This window comes from Pteropus vampyrus, unplaced genomic scaffold, assembly GCF_000151845.1.
Source record: "Pteropus vampyrus isolate Shadow unplaced genomic scaffold, Pvam_2.0 Scaffold339, whole genome shotgun sequence".
Classification (NCBI taxonomy): domain Eukaryota; kingdom Metazoa; phylum Chordata; class Mammalia; order Chiroptera; family Pteropodidae; genus Pteropus; species Pteropus vampyrus.
The window spans coordinates 1,932,258-1,934,403 of NW_011889120.1; the positions used below are offsets into that span (position 1 = coordinate 1,932,258).

Below are 2,146 nucleotides of genomic sequence, written 5' to 3' on the forward strand. Positions count from 1 at the left end.
CAACACATGAGCCTATTTGCCACTCCCGAACATGCCTTACACCTCATTCGCATGATGCTGCCTCTCCTCTCTTCTCCAATGGGCCAATCCCACCAAATAACAGCCAGCTCTTAAGTCCTACCTCCTCAGAAAAGCCTTTCCTATGCTCATCAGCCCACACCCTCTAAAGTCCCATCACATTTATTCTCTACACCATCATTTGGTACCTAATTCTACAGCACCTTGTGTTTAATTAATCAGGGGTCTATTTTATATCTCCTCGAGGAGAACACCCACTCCTTAATGGCGGATCCCTTAGACTTATATATTACTTTCCTCAGTGATAATAGTAGATGTTCATTCAACAGATAATTTATTAAAAACGCTGCTAGAAGGTAAAAGATACTGAAAGAATTAACAAATAAATTTCAGCTTTAGGTCAAAACTTAAAAAGCCTTCACATCTCTTTCTCAACCTCATTGTCAGCACTCCCCATCTGCTTCCAGCTCCCGGCACATGGAACCTTGAGTCACACCTCCCAACCTTGATCACGCAGTGCCCTCTGTGGAATGCTGTGTCCCGCCCCCACATTTTGGTGTGACTAACTCTGTTCCTTCAAGATTCATCTCAGAAATCCTTCCCCGACTACTCCCGTCTCCCCAATCTCTATTAAACTAGTCTCCTTCCTTTGTACCTTTGATAGTGGTCTGTGACAGTCTCTGTGTTTGCACTAATATTGAATAATTTATTACATGCAGCGTTTGGGACCACTGTCTTAATCAGCCTCGATCTTCGACACCTGCCACGATGGTGACTTAACAAATGTATGTGGAACTGAATTAATTGGAATACTCAGTAATTCTCTCTCTCCAGAAAGAACCAGATACACACTAGTTTTCCTTTTCCTTGGTTCTTTGGGAAATGTGGTTATTGTTTTAAATACTACTATAGGGCTTGTATTATTGGTACTAATTCCTGTCTGGCCTCTTACTTATTTTGCCTTTAACCTAGTTTTAACTTTCTATCTTCCTGTCTGGGTCTTTTGAGACAATTTTCTACTTCCCTTTATTTTTGCCTACCAGCACGGTGTTTTCAATTTTAGGCATGCACACAGGATAGCCGCTAAGACAACAGATGGCCTTGGTGAGCTGAGCCAAAGTGGGTAAATCATAAAGAAATGAGAAAGAAGATATGCTACACGACTGCACTGAAGCCGAAGTCCAACTTCCAGTAACAGGTCTTGGCTGTGACTGCTGGGAAGTGAACTGACTGCCTAAGCAAACAACCATACAACTAACTCATCATACAGCAACGTTTCTTTTTAAGAGCCTGTGCCGTAACTATGAGTCCAAGAGAACTCTGCAAATAACGCCTACTGCTATGAATCAATGAGAAATGACAAGTGACAATGAAGAGAACTCCTCAGTCACAAATGTACAGATAAAAGATCAGGAGTTCTTTAGTTACCTCAGGTAAAACATGAAGGTAATAAAGTACCTGTCAGGGTTGTTATGAGGATTATGTATAAATCAATATTTTTAAAGCACTTAGCCTAGTTCTGGCACATAATAAGCACTAAGAAAGTGTTTGTGAAATTAATAAAATGAAGATGTTACTTATTAATGTACATGAATAATTTAAAGAACTGGTAGGCTATTAATGTGTGTCTTCAAATGAAAAATTTACTTATCTGGTAGTTTCAGGGGTATCAGCACATGAACACTCTACGATGATCTTCGCAAAAAATAAACTGTACTCATGTTTATTTCATTCCATCATGGAAACAGACACTTGTGAAAACAAGAGTTTGATTTGCTGAGATGCCCAATCAGGGGAATGAGATATATTACCAGGTCCCGACTGAGATTAGTCAAAACATAGACTGTGAACCTAGTTTATGAGTATATGTGTTAAGTGGATGTGCAAAATAAGGACAATAAAAATCAATGAAAAAAATGTAAGAGCACTACTGATTATGCAATAAAGCCTTTCCTAGGCACACCAACCCAGTTCCTTCCTGCCTCTAAACCGCTATAAAATTTATTAATAGCTGTGCAAAAGAGCTCTCCTGATTCTGAAAAGCTATTGTTGAGTTAGTGTGGGTTAGTGTGAGTTAGGGACTTGATTTAAAGGAAAAAACCTAGTGTATGTGCACTTGCCAGCCCAA

General features: G+C 39.6%; 1 protein-coding gene across 1 annotated transcript in view; it reads right to left on the reverse strand.

Annotated features, from left to right (window-relative positions):
• Positions 1-2,146, reverse strand: part of APOO (apolipoprotein O) — a 52,803-nt gene that overhangs the window by 27,542 nt on the left and 23,115 nt on the right. The window lies entirely within an intron of this gene.